Genomic DNA, 20,506 nt, shown 5'->3' with positions numbered 1-20,506 from the left:
CATGTAGTCTATGGAGAAGTCCACATGTGAGGAAGTGGGGTCTTCTGCCAACACCAGCAACTAGCACGAATTCACCAGCTATGTGGCTGAGCTGTCTTGAAAAGGACGCTCCTGTCCCACTCAAGTCTTCAGATGACTGTAGTCCTGACTGACACCTTGAATATTTATAACTTTATGAGAATATCTGAGATCTTTCATACAAAGAAGCTACTCCCAAACTCCAGACATAGAAAATGTGAGTATAGTAAATATTCATCTCTCTAGTAAGCCACTTAATCTGGGGATAATGTGTTACACAGCAGGATAACTAATATGGAGTCCCACCGATGTTGTCTACCAGTTACCTGTAGCTATGCCTAGGTCATCAACTCGCTTACTATATAAGCTTCCTTGTATCTCTTCCCAAAGAAGGACCATTCTCAAAATTCTTGTCACAGAGTTTTCTTTTGGGGTCTAGGACATGCCAAATATTATTATCTCCATTTTAGAAATTAAAAAATAGGACACATGGGTTAGAGTCATACAGCAAGTAATGGCAAAATGAGGTTTTCTTTTCTTTTTTTTTTTTTTTTTTTGATTCATTAAGTCTATTGGTACATTTTAGGTAGACAATATGATGACATTCATCACTGGGAATTTGTGCCTTTATGTGATATATCTTGATTCTTATTTTTTCCCCATTCCCCTGACCTCCCTTCCACCCCTCCACCCCTCCCTATTTACAAGGACTTTGTTTCCATTTTTTCCTTTTTCTCATATTTATTCCTTCCCCTTTCCCTACCCCCCCACTTCCCCTTCCACTTTGGACCTTCACATTATCTATTATACCTTTTAGTCCTTATTTACACTTTCAGTTTCTCACATCAGAGGAACTATTTGGTATTTACACATGTGTGTCCTATTTATTTCACTTGAGAGTATGGCCTCAATGTGCATCCATTTAGCTATAAATGTCTCTAGTTTCTCATTCTTTATGGCTGAGTAGTGCTCAATTTTATTTAAAAACAAAACAAAACAAAAAAAAAACTCTTTATCCAGTCACTAGTTGATGGGCAATTGAGTTGTTTCCAAATTTTAGCTATTACAAACTATGCCTCTATAAGCATAAGTGCTTATATATCACTGTGTCATGATTCTTTTAATTCTTTTTGGAAGATAACCAGCAGGGGAATAGCTAGGTTAAATGGGATCTCTCATCCTAGTTTTTTGAGGTATCTCCATACTGATTTCCACAGTGGTTGCACCAGTCTGCACTCCCACCAACAGTGGAGAAGGGTTCCTTTTCCCCACAGCCTCACCAGCATTTGTTATTGGTTGACTTCATGATAGCAGCCATTCTTTCTGGAGTGAAGTGGGATCTCAGCATTGTTTTCATTTGCATCTCTTGAATGACCAGTAATGTTGAACATTTTTTCAAAGTTTATTTGCTATTTCTACTTCTTTGTCTGAGAAATGTTTGTTCATTTCAGATGCCCAGTTTTGGATTGGGTCTTTAAATTTTGGAGGTCTGATTTTTTTAAGTTCTTTATATTCTAGATAGTAGACCTTTGTCTGAAGAACAGCTGGTACAATTTTTTGCCCACATTGTGGGTGGTCTCTTCACCCTGTTGGTGGTTTCTCTTGCTGTGCTGAGGTTTTCTAAAACTTAATTCACTACTTGCTGATTCGTCACAGAGACAGCCCCTTCATTCCCTAGAACAGGTGTGCCTGAACATTCTCCATGAGCCTGAACACTCACTCATCATAAAATTTAGTTTCAGCAAGCTCAATAACCAAAGCAGGAACTTTAGTCACTTAAGCCAAAGTGCATTTGTTTTTCTTAATGATACTTACACAACAGGGAGGAATGGTTGGCACATTAATGGATTATTCTTTTGTCGGCATTTAATGCTACGGCTCTGTGTGACTCTCCTGTGTTTTACGCCTCGATAACATGTGGTGGTCTGAAACTTCTGACCATGGTTGCCTGTAGTTAATTTATTGAAGTTAAGAACACATGACCACGCTGCGTGGGCCAGAAATTGCCAAGGGTCATTGCATTCAGATGAGGCCCCTATGTGTTGCACTTTCTGTTCGGACCAAATAAAATGAACAGCCAACTCATCTGTCAGATATTTAATCATGATAATCATCATGCTATGTGGTAATTAGGCATAAATAGGACATAAATTACTCTTGCCAGGCCCATTTTATACATGAGATAATAATTTTGTGGGTTTTTAAAAATAGTTTTACAGTATCCCTCTTTACTCACTCACAGTGGTTGATTTCCCCTGAGCCAGAGTGATAAAGAACACTTTTGGCTCTGAAACCAAAAAAATCACTCACACTGTGCGATCTTGCTCAGTCACATGACCTCTCCAGGCCTTTTATATAAACTCTGAATGAGTGCCTTCCCCACAGGATTGTGATAAGAAATCAAATGAGAAACAGAAATGAGTAGTGTTCATAAACAGTAGGTGTTCAGTAAAGGTCTCCTTCTTGTCTCTTTTATTGTACTGTCTCATGTTATTACTTTCATACACACCAGTGTTGGAGATTCTTGGGCATCTTCTCATAAGTTTACTTTTCCTGGACTGGACCCCACTCCCAAGTACATCCAACTTCTCTCTTCGGGTCCAAATGTCTTGTGCTAAAATCCCACCCATACTCACTCTTTAAAAAAAAATTGTTATCAGAAGAATAAAAATGTATACAAATCTTTTTTGGTATTTAAAACAATAGATCCACAAGTAGGAATAATCTGGGTTAAAATACTTCTGCGAGTAGGAGTAGCAACACTTTGGTAAGACTGAGTTCTAGTTACAGATAAATGATTAGTGGGACTTCTCTTTCTGTTTCATTGGATTTGGCTAGTGAGGGATTTGTATGGTTCTGGCCATCATTAAGGGCTCAAGAAAGAAAGAAGTGCTCTAAATTCCAGTCATATCCAGCAGGAAATGGGCCATAGTTTGGAATAATTTAGTGAATTTATACAGACAGAAACTGAGCACCAAAATACTTCATGTCCTCATGGCTGTGTGGTCTTCAGAGCCTGGGTAGGTACTGTGAAGGAGAAGAGTTTGCCTTTCTGTGTGAAGAGAAGAATTGTGAAAGTTCTGTCCAGTGTCAAATCCTTCTTCTCAGAATAATGACAACAACAATAACAACTTTCACTTATTAAAAGTCTAACATTGATTTGCATACAAGATTCACAAATTACTTCCTGATCTTACCACATTTGGTTTTCCTGCAGCTGGATAGATATGTAATTATTACCTCTATCTTTCAGAGTAGCAAATTGAGACCCAGAGAGTTTAAACATCTCACTCATCAAATTTATAAACAGTAGGCAAAAGAATCATGTCTGGTATTTTAATCCTAGATTCCTTCCTCTGATCAGATTCCTCCGAGAAAGAAATAATTAGCTTGGTTGAAGTATAAATAGAAGCTAAATTGTTAATTCTCCAATTAGCTTTTCTTGCTCTATATTTGTGTTTAGAGTTACAATGCAACACACCCAGATCATACTAGGTGGTATTAAAAACAATTTTTAAATAGTTGCTTAATAATTTTTGAGAAAAATAAATTGCCATGAATGAAGAGACTATTTCACATTGTCAAAGGTAATTGCATTCAGTCCATTGTAAATTGTCCAGTGACAAAAGGCATAAACTTTCAGAGATACTGTAGAAGGAAACTTCTTCAAGTGGTACCTATAATTCCACAGAAGGAAGTATTCAGATTTCACAAAAGAGCAAAGCTTTAGTGAATCAGCTGTGAAATGAAGTGACAGGTTTTTGCAACTTTTTGCTTATAATTCTCACTATAAATGTGGCTAAACTCAGCTATCAGTTCCCACAACACAAGCTCCCAAAATATAACGGCACAACATTCAGGCAGAATTGCATGACAGAGGAAAGGTAGCCAGGAAGCAGAAAGACAGGAAGAGCCTGAGAGAAACTGTCTTTCCTCCACTGTACCCCTCAACAATGATATTTCTGCCTCAGAGCCAGCTGACCATGGACTGAAACCTCTGAAACTGTGAGGCAAAGTAAGCCTTTTCTGCCTTACATTGTGAATGTTAGATATTTTGTCCAGCAAGGGAAAGGTGACTAATACACTTCACTGTTGTAAGTAACGCTGCAATGAACAGAGAAGTTGAGACATCCCTTCAACATAAGTGAAATTACTGAGTCATATGGCAGTTATATATTTTTGAGGAACCTACACACCTTTTCCATAATAATTCTACTAATTTATATTCCTACCAACAACACAGAAGAAGCCAAGACTGGTGATGCACACCTAAAACTTCAACACATGGGAAACTGAAGTAGGAGTATCACAAATTCAACCCAGCCTGGGCAAGCTATTGACTAAGACCCTGCCTCACATTTTAAAAAGGACCGGGGATATAGCTCAGTGTGAAGGCCCTCCTTTCAATCCCTAGTACCACTAAATCAGTCAAACAAACACAAGAGCTCCATTTTTCCACACCTGCTCTAACAGTTATCTTTCATGTTTTTGGTAAAACTATTCCAAGAAGTGTGAGGTGACATTACATTGTGGGGTTGAGTTTTATTAGGAGTGGGGTATTTGTTTTGTTTTGTTTCATCATTTTTCAGTGCTGGGCATTGAATTCAGGGCTTCATGCATGCTGAGCAAGTGTTCTACCACTGAGCGACCGTTCCATCCCTCACTGTATTTTTTTATTCTCATTTACTTGAAGATTAGTAATGCTGAACTTTTTTTTTCATATATCTGTCAGTCATTTGTGTTTTCTTTTGAAAAAAAAAATGTCTGTTGAGGGCCAGAGGCAGCGCACACCTGTAATCCCAGCACTCGGGAGGCTGAGGAAGGAGGTTTGCTGTGACTTTGAGGCCACCCTGGCTACTGAGTTTAAGGTCTGCCTGGGCTACATCGCGAGATCATGTCTCAAAGAAAAGTCCATTTGGGTCCTTTACCATTGTTTAATTTGTGTTACAGTCATACCTTGGTAGTCCTCAGCTTCAGAATTTGTCAAACCGGGAGCTCATCGCATTTTGCCAAGAAAAATGTTGCAGTACTCTTGCGCTTTCTTGGAACATATTCCATGTACATTTCTTGTATGGGTCATGACACAGGCCTGAAAGAGAAAATGCTTATTACTCATCATTATCAAGACAGTGCAGAATCCCTACATATTTGTAGTTACCATCTTGTAGTTTTGTGCATCTTTAGTGACAATCGTGCATCACAAAAAGGTTGATACCTGTAGTGATACCACTAAAGCCTAAAAGGCTTGTATTAACTTAGTAAATGGCTAATATCAGCCCAGAAAAATGAAAATTCTTGAAAACTTCCATGAAAGGATATATTCCTAATTACATCATTTCTTATGGGGAAATATTTTTATTGCTTATCAGTTTCCGCACTCTTCACCAGTTCCAGAATGAATTAGCTATGAATACCAAGGTACAACTGTATTTGCTTTATCGATATTGAGTTTTTTGAGTTTTGTATGTACTTAAGATACTAACCCCTTATCAAATGTACGCTTTGAAAATGTTTTATCTCATTTTGTGGGTCATTGCTTCTTATCTGCTTTCTTTTCTTTGCTGTGCAAAAGCTATTTAGTGTTGCCACCCGATTTGTCTCTTTTTCTTCACTCCTTGTCTATGCTTTCAGTGTCATATCCAAAGAAAACCATTGTTTAGGGACATTATTGTGAAGCTTTTCCTTTACACTTCCTTCTAACAGTTTTATATATTCAGGTCTTTAGTATTTAAGTATCTAACATTCTATTAGGTGATTATTATTACTGTACACGGTGTAAAGGTCTAATTTCATTGTTCTGCAATCGGTTGTTCACGTCTCTCAACAAACTACCGAATTAATCATCCTTCCCCCATTGTGTGTTCTTGGACCTTATGAGCTGTAGTCAAATTATGGTGAATGTTTGAATTTTTAAAAATTTATACCAAAAGATGCATTTCCTTGAACCCCCTCAACATACTATTCTTTGTGTTTTCATCACAGTTTGCAGTTTTCAGTATACAGATCTTTCATCACCTCAGTTAAATTTACACTGATGTATTTAAAGCTTTTGTTGCTATTGTAAATGAGATTGTTTCCATAATTTCTTTCTCAGATAGTTTATCATTCATATGTAGAAATGCTGCTGGTCTTTGTATATTAATTTTTTAATCCTGCAACTTTACTAAATTTGTTTATCATCAGTGTAACATTGTTTTGGTGGAGATGTCAGGGTTTTCTATTTATAAGATCTTGTTGTTAGCAAACAGATATGCTTTTACATCTTCCTTTCCCATTAGGATTCACTTAATTTCTTTCTCTTGTCTAACTGCTCTGGCTAGGATTCCAATATTATATTGAAAAGAAGTAGGGAGAGTGGGCATCTTGTCTTGTTCTGTCCATAAAGGAATAGCTTTTGACTTTTTAATGTTGATAACAATGTCAGTTATGGATTTGTCATACATAGCCTTTATTATATTGAAATACATTGCCTCTACACTTAATGTGTTGAGAATTTTTAATGAAAAATCATGTTGAATTTTGTCAAGTGGTTTTCTGCATCTAATAAGATGATCATATGATTTTCAGTCTTTAATTTGTTAATGTGGTATACCATATCTATATATTTACAATAATAGTGAATGATCCTTTTAATGTACTGCTTAATTTAGTTTGTAAGTATTTTGTTGAAAATTTATGTGTCTACAAAAAAGAACTCCAGATGTACTCAGCTACCTCATGTTTGACAAAGGAGCCAACCATCCTCACTGGAGGCCAGATAGCCTCTTTAATAAATGGTGTTGGCAAAACTGGATTTCAACCTGCCAAAGATTAAAACTAGACCCTTATCTTTCACCATGCACTAAACTAAAATCCAGGTGGATTAAAGATCTAATTATTAAAAGCGAAACATTAAACTTGCTAGAAGATAAGTTAGGCAGAATTCTTGAAAACATTGGCATAGGAAAGACTTTATGAACAAATCTTCAGTAGCATAGAACTAGCAGAAAGAATCAACAACAGGGATCTCATCTTATTAAGAAGTTTCTGCATTGCAAAAGAAACCATCAACAGAACTAAGAGACAACCTACAATGTGGGAAAAATTTTTACCTCAGACAAAGGACTATTATCTAGAATACACAAAGAACTCAAAAAAATCGTGCCCCCCCAAATATAAAGACTCGATTCAAAAATGAGCATCTGAAATGACCAGACATTTCTCAGATGAAGAAGTAAAAGCATCAAATAAATATATGAAAAAATGTTCCACATCACTGGTCATTCGAGAGATGCAATGAAAACAACACTGAGAATCCACTTCACCCCACAAAGAATGGCTGCTATCAAGAAATCACACAATAACAAATGTTGGTGGGGTTGTGGGGAGAAAGGAACCCTTCTCCATTGTTGGTGGGAGTGCAGACTGGCGCAGCCACTACGGAAATCAATATGGAGATACCTCAAAGAGCTGGGACTAGAGGTTCCATACCTCAAAGAGCTGGGACTAGAGGTTCCATTTGACCCAGCCATCCCTCTGCTGGGTATCTTTCCAAAAGAATTAAAAGAATCATACCACAGTGATATATGCACACTCATGTTTATAGTGGAACAGTTTGTAATAGCTAAACTTGGAAACAGCCCAAATGCCCATCAATTTAACACTGGATAAAGAAGATGTGGTTTTTCTATAAAATAGAATACTACTCAGCCATAAAGAATGCGAAATTAGCATCATTCATAGGAAAATGGATACATATTGAGGATATTCTCCTAAGTGAAATAAATAAGTTACACATGTATAAGTACCAAATAGTTTCTCTGGTGTGAAAAACTATAATAGTACATAAGATCCTAATGATATAATTGACAACATGAAATAGGAAGAAAAGGGATAAAGGTGTAGTGGAAATGAGAAGGGTAGGGGAAAGGTAATAAGGGAAAAGGAAAAAAAACATGAGAAAATGAAAAAATGGAAATAAAGCATTTGTAAATAGGGAGGGGAGGAGGAGGTGAAGGGAGGGCAGGGGTAAGGAGAAAAAATGAGAACCAAGACCTGTCATGTAAAGGTACAAGATCCCAATAATGAATGTAACTGTACTGTATACCTAAAATGTGCCAATAAAATCAATGAGGAAAAAAATAGAAAAGAAAATTTTTGTATCTATATTCACCAGGGATACTAGCTTATAATTTTTTTTGTCATATCTTATCTGAGTCTGGTATTCGGATAATTCTGATTTCATAAAATGAGTTTGGAAGCATTGCCTCTACTTTGAGTTTTTTGGTGGGAGGAGCTTGAAAAGAACTGGTTTTTAGTCCTTAAAATATTTGGTAAAATTTAATAGTGAAACCATCCAATCCTAGGATTTTCTTTGGTTGGGCACATTTTATTATTCAATCTCATTTTTTGTTTGTTCAGACTGTTTATTTCATCATAAGTCAATCGTGGTAAATTATGTGTAACTAGGAATTTATGCATTTCATCTAGATTATCAAGTTTATTGATGTTCAAGAGTCCCTAATAGTTTCTTCTAACAATATATATTATCTTTGGTACATCTCTGTAAAGGAAGCCCCCAAGATATACTACAAGAACAGAAGCATGGGGCAAATTAGCAATGAGTGAGAACAAAGCAACTAAATTCTCTCCAACCACAATGGGAAATAAAGTTCAACACTTTCAATCATTGAGTAACTGTTATTTAAACTTCTGAGCTTTCAGGCTGAGTTTGAAATTGGCTGTATTCTCAGGGATAAATTTTCAGCAATGTCATGGGGAAACTTGACAAAATAAGGTCTTCTCCTAGCCCTGAAGGAGTTGCAAGGGTCTCTGAACAAATAGCAGGGGGAAATTCAATAACCAATTCATCCTTCTCCACTCACAACCCATCAGTCAGACCCAGAGGTTTCTATTTTCTCAAGTCTCATCAAAGACTGGAGAGTTCTAGAGGAGGAAAAGAAAATTTCAAAGGATTTCTGGTAGGAGCAAAGACAATTTCACAACATGCAGGGAAGTAGATTGTTTGACCTGCTTGAAAAAAGAAAAACAGAAAAATAACCAAAAGATGGAAGAAAATACCTATCAGTAGCCAGAGAGTGGATAAGTGTATAAATGAACAGGAAGAAGATGCATTAAAATGGCCTCCAAATGGAACATCCATTTTATCTCTGGAAGTTACATCTCTAGTTGCCAATTTAGACAAAGAGGTTAAAAATAAAGGCTGGAGGTAACTATGTGCTTTGGAATTAAAACAGCATCTGCAGTATTATTAGCTAGTCCAAGATGTGCAGAAGCTATCAATCTTTCTGTTCAGGAGAATAATTGATTGCCATAGGGGCCTAGGCAGGCTACTTCTCTCTCCCTGAGGTCTGGCCCTGAGTTATGCACAATTAGCTAAGTGCGTCAGCTGGAGAAGGCTGGGAGCACAGTTGGCTCCTTCTTTCACATGAGGTGCTAAAGGAAAGATAACTCAGCTATATACCTGCCCCAAACCAGGACCAACACCACCCACTAACATTTCATAGGAGCAGAAGCATTTGCATATGGAAAGGTGCTCCTCTTTAGACTTTAGGCAACTCACCTGGGACAACTTGGGAACCCTACGGTAGGGAAGAAATTAATAATAGCACTAACAATGATAATATTGACTGGACACCTTATAATTAAATTATGTCCAGCTCTTGGAGTGAATTAAAGGCAAGTATTAGCCTTGCTTTTTAGATGATCTTCCTATTTGCCTGTTTGCTCTAATACCTATTTCCCACCTTTTCCTTCTCTTATTATGTTCCGTATTATAGGGAACTACATTTCCCAGGCACGCTTGCTAACAACCTTCTAGGCAGCTCCAGCCAAAAGGAAGCTCTGGTGTGAGCTGTGTCTATAAATCCCTTCTTTGGATAATGTTTCTACAGGCCTAAAATACTCAGGACTACAAAAGGAACCAGCTATATTGAAATATAGTTATCAAAAATATGCCTAAAATAAATTTGTAATGTAGTAATATTGTGTATCTTTATTAAACATTAAATAACAAGATCTAGTGGTGGAAGCAGTAAGTTAGAGTTATGGAACTAATGAATATTTCAGGATATCTATAATAATAACTATGTGATACGAAAATATCCATAATAGCTTCCGAAATTGTTAATTCTACTGTGGGTTTCTGGCCTACATTTATCACTGAAGGAAGTGCTGAGTTTTATTTAGATGTTAGTGAAAATAAATAAGTAATATTTTTTTCCTTCCAAGTTTATAGATCGTTGAATTTTCTCCAGGTGAAGAACTCTGGTAAAGAACTTCCTGATGTAAATGGTAATTTACAATAACAGTGACCCTCCCTGGTCAGAGTAAGTACTAATAGAAAGAATGAATTCATTCAACTTGTAATTTAACTGTGCTGGTGCAAATTCCTTAGACAGCTGGCCTGGAATCTGAAATGAAAGGAAAGCATCATACACAGACAATAGCTCCTGTCGATTCTAAAATTTTCCACATTAATCACCATTCGGCCCTTTTCCTGCTACCTGTAGGAATACAAACCATATCACTTCCTTCTCTTCTCTCTCCCAACCGTCCCCTTCCTGCTTAGTGTCTCTGTTTGAGGGTTTGGAATAAATGACTCCTGAGTCCTCAGAACTCCCCAACTGTACTACAGACAACTCAGCACTCAGGTATGGTTTTCTGAGTGCAGGATCAGGTTTGAATCTTATTAAGGTCTCGCCTCAAGCGTGAGAGTATAATCCAGTCCAGCCACTGGTGCTCCGTCTCGGAACCCCCACCATTGTCCCAAACACCATCCATCTTACCTGGATTATTGCAGCAACTTCTTTACTGCTTTTATATCACTCTTTCTTGCTGCCCAAACTGGTCCTGCACTTATCATCATATGGCCTGTGGGCTAATATAGCTTATGGAAAGTTGTTTTCCTTCTTATTAAATACATATCTACATAATAAGTAGCACAATTTAGCCTCCTGGCCCATGAAACCTAAATGTTTACTATGTGGCTGTTTGTACAAAAAGTCTGTCAACCTCTACAACAATGTATTAGGCAGCTCCAGCTAGGAAGCCTACAAGGATCTAGGTCACTCAAAGGTGGAAAATTAACTGAGAGAATCAGTTAACCAGAGGTTCAAAGAGTTAAGGATGCCATGATGACACAGTGAAATGCCACAGAGATTAACGATAGCAGGAAGATACTATCTCCCTGCAGCTGGAGGACAGCGGAAAGAGGAAGTACTGTGACTCTTGGGGACAAGAAACTGGATGCATCCAACAGACTAGAGGGAAATACAGCTGTTCAAGAGGCAGAAAGGAGGGTGGGGGGACCCTGGATCCTCACTGTCTCCAACCTGCAGTTCACACGAGTGCCTCCTACTGGCTGGAGCTACCTGGAAGGTTGTTAGCAAGTATGGCTGGAAAATGTAGTTCCCTATAATACAGAACATAAGAGAAGGAAAAGACAGGAAATGGCTATCAGAGCAAACAGGCAAATAGGAAGATCATCTAAAAAGTGAGGCTGATACTTGCCTTTAATTCACTCCAAGAGCTGGAGGTAATTTAATTAATGTGTCCAGGTAATATTACTATCACTGTTAGTGCTATTATTAACTTCTGCCTTGCATTAGGACTCCCAAGTTGTCCAAGATACACATGAACATACCAGAGAAGTTGGCATCATAGTTGATCTACCTTACCCAGAAATTCTAAGAAATGGGTGAAATGAGACCACATTCGTGGATCCCAAACACGCCAGGGCGTAGAGCCCAGGAACTTGCGGTAAAACCCTTTCTCCTATTCAAAGAAAGTTTCACACCATTTATTCCAGACGATGGGGGTAGTAAGATGAGGAGTCTGCTGTTGCCAAATGTACTCAGTGAAGCTTTGTTCTAGTGGGGATTTCTTTTTCCCTAGAATTATGTCTATTGTTAGAAGAAACACATTTCTGTCCACTCATGCACATGTCTCCCTTCCCTAGAACTGTTCTGCTGCACCAACCTCTACAACCACAAGCATAACAGCTTAGTTTAACAATCTTCCTCTTTTAAATGCCAGCCAATGAAGTCAATGATGGGTGTAATAAGATAAAGAATGTAGCCAGTGGGGAAAATTTTTGTCACCTTAAATGTCATATGCAGTGATGACAAGGTGCACCATCAGCTCAAGACAGCCATCCAAAGAGAACCTCAGAATTGGTTGTTGGGAATTTGATGTCCACTGGCCACTCAGAGCCACACATGGCTCTCAGATTCTCACCAGCTAAACACAGAAGCCCCAGGCCCAGCAGGTTTTAGGCGTTCCAGCTATAGGTTTAGAGAGGAATGCATGCTTGCTTAGTTTAGCCACACTAGAGGTGTCATTTACTCCTCCTCTCCACTTATTTGTCAGGCTGCAGGCCTGATGTATGCAATGGCAACAAATAAATGCAAAATTTGGTCATATAGTGGCCCTCCCTCTATTTCTGATCCTCCTAAACTTATTTCTGGGTTAAAGTTGTAAGCACTATAACCAGCACTACTTAAATTATTCAAAGACTTTAAATGGAAGTAATTCTTTCTACCCAGTTTTCAAATTGATTTCTAGAAAATCTTTTATGAGAGTCCTCAGAGGTAGATCGGGCTTGAGATTGGCTTGCAGGGAATGAAGGTAGCTGGAAGAATAGTTTTGATCCTAATCTAGTGTTAGTCAAACTTTAACTATTCTCACAGAGTCTTAAAACTTGTTATTATATCCAATTCCCATCTCAACACTGCTTTACTTAATATCTTGCTTTAATTGACTTGCATTTTTATTTAAATTCACTGTAAAGGAAGCTTTATATTAGTTCTATATGTGGAAAAGTGGAATCCCTTGCCATAAATAGAAGGTAGCCATGAAAACAAAATGATATGCCCCTGGCTGCCCAGAACATGAGGCCCATTCTCTACCTTAGGGTGGAGAGAGTTAGCAAGCATCAAGAGAGCTATTAAACACATACTGGCATCAAAAATAAAATATTTTCCTTGAAATAATCAGAGTTGAAAAACAAATGAGAAGGAAATCATTTTTTTCTTTGTGCGATTCACTTTTTCTTCGTGTCATTTATTCCTGTGTTCACACACTACCTAAATAACCTAAGTAGTGCATACACAGGAACGGCTACGTAATTTTCAGGGCCCACTGCAAATGAAAGTGTCAGGCCTTGTCTGACAACCAAAACTATTCCTAGGCAATGACAAGGTCAAGTGAATCAAGGCAGTGACTTAGGTCAAGCATGGAGCCCTTCTAAGCACAGGACCTCACACTCTGAGGACAACTCAGTGGTACAGTCCCATATGATGAATACAGCAGAGAATGCAAACATCCAAGAGAATGTGTGGGTGTCAATGCCCTATAACAAATTCTAAGTCTTAAAGTCCCATAGAAAAGTCCATCAGTGCTGCCTGGGCAGGAGACAAAGCCAAAATTTAGGCCCATATAATACTGAGAAGACAATCACAACCAGGTCAAGTCAAGCAACAATGAAGAATTTTGGTGGAGCCATTGCCTGGAAGAGTTTGTGACTCACATTTAGAAAACCATCTCCCTCTTCCTTAAATAGTCAAGGTTAGATTCAAAAAATATAAAAGGAAAAACAATGGCATAATCATCCTAACAAGAAATTCCAGTGTGCTTAAAGAGAGAGCTGGGGGAATAACTGAAGAAAGGTGCTTATAAACCAGAATTATAAGCACCAAAAGGACAATCACACACAAGGACGAAGGAGCCAGGAAGCTGACACCACCCTGGACCTGAGAGGGGAAGGGAAGGCAGTAATTACTGAAACTCAGAGAGCCCAGACCCCATGGGAGAAGGCTGACCTGCAGAGGTCCTGCCAAAGCACAGCCCTACTGGGAAGGAGCAGGAAGTAGAAACACATGGAGGGCTTTCTTTTCCCAGCACCTCCTAACCGAATCCAACCCACAACCAGAGGGCAAAAGATTCCAGATGATGTCATCGCAGAAATCAGTCTCCTGAGGATCAAAGCAGAAAGGACAATGAGGGCAAAGGTCTGGAGGGACAAATGAAAGCTTAACATCACATCTGGAGACAAACATTTGTGGGAGTGCAAAAGAGGGCGAGAAGCTGCACATGTGTTTGGGAAAATGGCAGAAGGAAAAATCACACACAGAGTTTTGGCCAGGGCAATCTCAATCACTGTGAAATGTGATTTCCTTCACTGAGCTTGGAAATTCAGAGAGGACACTTGAGGGAGGAGTCAATACATTCTGTTTTGGCTAAGTCAACCACCTCACCTGGAGACATCACCTCTAATTTCCCTCTCCCTCCACCAGCAACCTCTCTCAGCCTCTTATAAAGCCAGGACAGAGGAAATAGCTGGCAAGTGCGTGATGGAGGGGATGGATGTGCAAAATAGAATTAAAAGAAAATGAATTTCCTAGGATCTTTAGGGCAAATTGGGGTCAACCCTCCAGCCACCAGCTCAGGCCATTTTGGGCTTCTGGTCAACTCCTCAAAGTACAGCTAATGACGAGGCAAATTCCCCTAAAGAGATGCTCAAGGTCTTCTAAATATGCCAGCCACCTGCCTCTGTCAGATGCTGCCCTCCCCACACTTTCACGGCGTTTGCCAATCATCTTCCCAATGTTTTCTTCTCCACAGGGCACGTTAGGTCTCACTGCAGCTGAGAGTAAAGGAATAATGACACAAGGCAAGGAGGAGAATGGAGGTTAGAAAGAGCTTCTTCTGCCCTCCACCTCCACACACTCAAGCCTGTCTCATTTTCAGGGAAAGTTGTGGCTGGGCTGACAACCCCAGTTCTGAAAAGCCTTAGGTGCCATCTAGCAAGGGCATCTGACTGTCACCAAACCTCCCACAATTCAACTTTCTCATCCTCTCCAAGAAAAGCTGCTGGCACCAAGAGCCCCCCTCAGGCAACTGGCCAAGTGAGGCAGCTCTGCTGGGACCCCCTTCTTCCTGTTCTGCCAGTGCTGTCACCAGGGAGGGTATTTCAGTAAATGTCTACTGAACTAGGTAGTAATGGTTTCTTCATTTATTGAGAAACCTGGACTAGATGTCCTCCAAAAGTCCCCTCACTCTCATCTGTCTTTTGTCACCTGGCCTGAATATTACACAATGGCATCAGTTGGCTCAAGGAAGAAGGACTTGTAACCCCTTACCTTTACAAGTTGCCAGTCTTAGAGGAAAGATGGAGTCTTAATTACTTCTCTCATTGTTGAGACAAAATACCTAACACCCAAAGTTAATGGAGGAAAGGTTTATTGTAGCTCACGGTTTGTAGAAGTTTCAGTTCATAGTTGCCTGGTTCCAAGGCAGGGTGGCATGACAGAGGAGCATCATAGAGCAGGCAAGCAGAAGGCAGAAATCAGTGACTGGCAAGCAAGAAGCTACAAGTGGCAATAGTATCTTCTTTCTGTCCCTTCATATTCCATCTAAGCTAATTGCTCTTAGGGCAGGCAGCATTCACACCCAGAACTATACCAAATCTATCAATAGACTGATTTACTAATTACACAGCCTTCATTGCAGCATCACACTCTCTAGATTCAGCCACCTCTGCAAAAGCCCCACCTATGACTGCATGAGGCTTTGGAGGACATCCACATACAGGCCATAAAAGATAGAAAAGGACACATCCAGCTCAGTAGAAGATGTGAAAGGAAATTTAAAAGAATGCAGAGGAAGAATTGGTTCCTCCTCATTAAATCTGAATGAGAAGCAATCAAGGTTTTGTAACCAACTATATTTCACTAAGCACCTACTGTTTATTTACACCATGCTATGTATTAGGTATGTACACAATTATTAACTCTCACTCTATGTAACATAGCCAGACTCATTAGCCTCTTTGTACAAGACAAGAAAAACAAAGCTCATGAAATCAAGAATCTTGCCAAAGCCACACATGAGGTAAATGAATTAGGTATGGACAAATCCCGCCTCTAAAACCTGGGTTTGAAAGTATATAGGAACTTGATCAACAACAGATAATTATTAGGTACTTACTGAATACCATGTACTTGTGCACTTAATATACCTCAGAATTTTTACCCTTTGAGGAAGATGTTATTTCAATCCCCCTTTAAAATAATAAATTGAGATTCAGAGAAGTTATGTGACTTGCCCAAGTAGGAGCCATAATTTAAATCCAGGTCCTAACTGCCACCCAATTTTTCCTCCACTTTAGAAGATGGGCATGTGAATGAAACTCTAAAAGTGATTAGAAAGAAAATATGGTTTCCTAGTTCTGGATACCTGTAAAAGCATACCCTGAGATGAGAATCTGCAAGTAGTTTATCTTGAAGGGGGCCCCCGGGGGCAGAAGAATGTGATATAAAGAAAGAAAGAGAAAAAGACAAAGTAAGGATTCATTACAGAGTTGCTTCTGTGGACAGCAGGTTCATTATCAGGGACCATTCCAAGAGGCCCATTCCAACCTTCCCAAATGATGTCTCCCAGGAAGGACAGGCCCCACCTCCACCTGCCAAGCTCCCCTGGGAATCCCTGGCAGCAGGGAAGCCCTGAGAAGAAATCAAAGATGTAAGACAAGTATATAACAGTAGACCTGTGGACAGGAGGTGAAAGAAGCCAGCTCGTGGTACTGCCTACCCACCAAGGCAGAAACGGGAGAGAATCCAAGAAATGGAGAGCATGGAAGGGGTTACCTCAGACCCAGAAGAACCAGGAGCCCAAACAGGCACATTCATGCACCTGGGAAATTTTTCACTACTGTTGCACCTAGATGCCAGGCAACTTCCACCCTCTGGTTCACAGCTCTTGAGCTCACTGTCTGAGAGGTAAACTAATGGAAAAACCCTAAATTCCAGAGGCCAGGGGCAGCTTCCCTCACTTCCACAAATAGCTTGTCCTCTGCCAAGGTGGGAGTGGCACTGGACTGTCAGCTGCAACAATTTTTAATGCTTGCAGCATAGAATTGGTACTGAATACCTAGACTGTGAGTTATTCGTCTCTCTGAACTTCAGTTTGTTTCACCTCTAAAACTGAAGAAAGATACCTCCTTAGTAGAATTAAGGGAAGATTTGATGATATTCTGCCTGTAATGCTCTTGGAATTCTACGCAGCCTGTAGTGAGAGTTTTATTAAAGAGGGATGTAAATATTTTAACATTTCTGGGTCAATTCACTTTAATATCAAAGGGGAGAACTAGAGGGAGTTATTTACTATTTAAAGAAAGAAAATGAAGCCTAGTGCAGTGGTGCACATCCGTAATCACAGTGTTGGGGGAGCGGGGAGCTGAGGCAGGAGGATACAAATTTGAGGCCCGCCTGAGCTACACAATAGGTTCAAGGCTGGTCCAGACTACATGCTGAGACCTTGACTCAAAAAAAAAGAAGAAAGAAAAATGATATAATACAGACAGTGCTAGGTGTGCCAGGCAAGATTACACTGTCTAGCTACAGAATCTTAGGCCCAATAGTCTCTCTGAATTTAGGTTTTTCTGTCCCGAGTGGAGATAATCATTTTTGTCTGCCTTGCAACATCACTGAGGTCCCAAGGAGGTAAAAAATGTAAAAATGTTCTAAACATTGATATGTACGAAATGTTATGATTGAGGTTGTTATCATGGCAGAAATCAAAGCTTCTCCCTCTCTCCACTTGCACATCTGCACTCCACAGGCTGACTGCAGGAAGGAGAGCTAGGCATTTTCACCTTAAGGTCAACACCACTGAAGGGAGTGCGTGATTAATATCAGAGACTGTAGCAGCTGCTCAGGGTGAGCCATGCATACCATCAGTATCAAGGACTGGGCTGCTAATTTATTTATGTACAAGGATGACAACCAGGGAAAGCAATTAGGACCTGGGCATCTGCGCTTTTGTGATCCCTGCTTGCTAGACGCATGGCAGTGAGGCTCCACAGAAACCCTAACAACAGTTGCTAACTGCTAACTACCTTCCCTCCCTGTTGGCGCAGGCTTACTGTCTCTTTATATGCCAAACAAGTCGTGTTTGTACCCCAATCTTTCATCTGCTCCCTTCCACATGCCAACCCAAATCACATGACAAGCAGCAGGAGTGCTGCAGGGAAACAGGATTGGAAACAAAGGGGTGGAGGGATTTTAAAGAATTTCCAGTGTTCTTTACAACCACCAATTAATGAATCCCTGCAACAATCTGGGAAAGTAGGTCAATGTTATCCTTCCTGCTTTGTGGGTGAGAAGACAGGCTTAGGAAGAATGGCTTGCCCAAGGCTAAGCTAGCAATGAGAGGAATTGAAGTAGAATGAGATGGGAGAATCCTTGGCCAAGTGTATGCTTACTTAGCATGTGGAAAGTGATAGATAAATGAGATACATTCACTGATGTAGTCCTGAAATAAAGCATTAATTCTTTCCTGGGTTCGGGGGCAGATTTTAGACCCAATTTAGATCCCAAAGCAAGAAGTGCTTTAAAACACAGGTCCTAAAATGTGCATGCTCCAAGAAAATGCCTTTTGGATGCAGCCCAATTGAAAGGAAGATGAAGAAGTGGCTTGGTCTTCATAGTGTGCTATATTTTGTCTGCCCAGCATCTGAACAGTGCATCTGCCAAGAAGAGACTGGAAGGGCCTCCCTTCCCATCCACCCCTACACATCCTCTTATAATCCATGGAAACCAACTTAGCTCCTATTTCACCCCTCAGGGTAAGTTAGAGGCTGCATGCCATGGAGGGCAAGGTCAGGGCTCAGGTTCTTGGGCAATACAAAGATATCCAGTGGCCACAGGGATTCTGCCCAGTGGCATAATTCTTCTAAGACTTCTCCATAGCAAGGTTTGGTTTTCATTTTCCTGTCCCCTCTATGTCTGCACCACTTTTCCTACTGTTCCAATAAACTCTTCTCGCCTTCAACTAACCATATTCTCTTCTACTGTCTATAACTCTGTGTGCTAGAGTCTTTAGCCTGCAGCTGTCAGTACTTGCAAAGGTGAATTACAATGGCCAGCTTCAGAAGCCCCACACAATACTAGTGGAAGGGTAAATGGATGAAGCATACAGTAGAGAGCAACTTGGCAGTAGCTATCATGTGCCCTTCCACCCAGCTTGCTACCATGGAGCACGTATCCTACATATATACTTGCACAACTCCAAAACGACTCACAAAGTCATTTTGCACTTGTGTGTCTAGGTGCCTGCTTATTCACGGTAGAGGTATGTGTAACAGCAAAATATGTGAACGATTCCAAAGGTCCATCGATAGAAACTGATTGGGTAAATTATAGTATACACACATGACGGAAAGTTATTATTTCTGTTTTTAAATGAGAGTACTTTTTAAGTACTAACGTGGAAAATTTTCCCAAATACCAGTAAGCAAACTATAAATAAATAAATAAATAGTAGCTTTAGAACCATGTGTATGAAATGCTATCCTTTATAAAAACTAGGAAAAAATAAGAATTTGCATTTGCTTGTTCTTAAATATACATAAGGCCACTCTAGCAGGTTACAGAAGAAACAAACAGAATAATGTTTTTCCCTTGAAGAAGGAATGAGGCATATAGGAAAACAAGATGGGGAGGCAGAGGGTGGAAATTTTTTACTGGTTAGCTTTTTATAATTTTAAGATACTGAATCATGCCAATAGGCACCTATTCAAAAAATTGAATTTAAAAAGTGCCATTTCAGGGAGTGAAAATCTGCCCAATTCTAATTCACTTGTCGCCCCTTGCCCTCACACCAATCTACCCATTGCCTTGAGCATATACATGGGGGAAATGGTGAGCAGTAGCCACTGAGTTATCAGCACCAAGCAAACACCGATGGCTGGGTCAGAGGCTTCTCTTTGGAGGACCACTTCCACACAGGAACAACGAGATCTGGGGGCTGGGGTGTAGCTCAGTGGTAGAGTGCTTGCCTAGCATGTGCAAGGCCATGGGTTCCATTCCCAGAGCAAGGAAGAAAGGAAGGGGAAGGGACAGGGAGGACAGGAAGGAAAGGAAACAAAGGGATGGAAAGGGAGGGATGGAAAAGGAAGGAGGAAAGGGAGGGGAAGGGAAGGGAGCGGAAAGGAAGTTTAAACTGGTCCAGACCAGCGAAGCAAAAAGATAGACTATTTTGGTGAAAGCCAAGAGAGACGGTTTCTAGTGCAAAAGAATACAAAGGCTCATAGTAGCTTTGGACTTGTGAAATACAAACAAACTACATTTCAGAAGAATGCGGGCTCTTAAGTGCTTTCTCAAGTCATAGAGTTTGTATGGTGCCCTGCCATGAAGACACTTTTCTCAGAAACTGGAAAACAGCCCATTCAGACTGAGTTATTGGGAAATACAGAGTCCTGGCAAATTATTTGCATCAATGCAGTATGTCTAGTATGATTACTCCACAAACACTGCCTAATGAAGAGATTTGAGCCTTCCTGCCTGCAGGTCCACGGATCAAACTTAAACCAAGGTCTCCAAGATAAAATGGGCTTATTTATCCTCTAAGCCATCTACTTGAAAATCAATAATATTTCAAATTTAATGAGTTGTAAGACATGTAAATTAGAGTTTGGAGTGAGCAATAT

General features: G+C 39.9%; 1 long non-coding RNA gene across 1 annotated transcript in view; it reads right to left on the bottom strand.

Moving 5' to 3' along the window:
- The window catches only part of LOC104872115, a 116,193-nt gene that overhangs the window by 31,096 nt on the left and 64,591 nt on the right, over positions 1-20,506 (bottom strand). Inside the window, exon 4 of the long non-coding RNA XR_783061.1 lies at positions 4,975-5,107. This is a non-coding gene — a long non-coding RNA (uncharacterized LOC104872115). The remainder of the gene's footprint in view (positions 1-4,974; positions 5,108-20,506) is intronic.

This window comes from Fukomys damarensis, unplaced genomic scaffold (assembly GCF_012274545.1).
Source record: "Fukomys damarensis isolate Sample0158 unplaced genomic scaffold, DMR_v1.0_HiC HiC_scaffold_28, whole genome shotgun sequence".
Lineage (NCBI taxonomy): Eukaryota > Metazoa > Chordata > Mammalia > Rodentia > Bathyergidae > Fukomys > Fukomys damarensis.
The sequence above is the reverse complement of the archived record's forward strand: the minus strand, read 5'-3'. Positions and strand labels throughout refer to the sequence as shown.